We start from the raw sequence: 313 nt of genomic DNA on the forward strand, positions 1-313 counted from the left end.
GGAGTCCTACAGTGTTTTATAACACGACAAAACTGAGTCACCACTATGTTCCTCAGCAGGAGAAAAAACAGTTTTGTTTAGTACACAACTAACACTTGTCATCCATGGGATGATACAACGGCAACCAAACTAGTTTGTTACGTGCAATGTTTGGTCGTACGACAACTACCACGATATACAAACACCAGGGCAAACTTTTCAAATGTTTATCAACGTACAAAAAGTGGGGAACACGAAACACGAGGTACCACTGTATAACACAATACTTTTATTTGCTTCATTTGTGTTGACATAACAAACATCTTATGTGTCA

Source organism: Entelurus aequoreus, linkage group LG03 (assembly GCF_033978785.1).
Source record: "Entelurus aequoreus isolate RoL-2023_Sb linkage group LG03, RoL_Eaeq_v1.1, whole genome shotgun sequence".
Lineage (NCBI taxonomy): Eukaryota > Metazoa > Chordata > Actinopteri > Syngnathiformes > Syngnathidae > Entelurus > Entelurus aequoreus.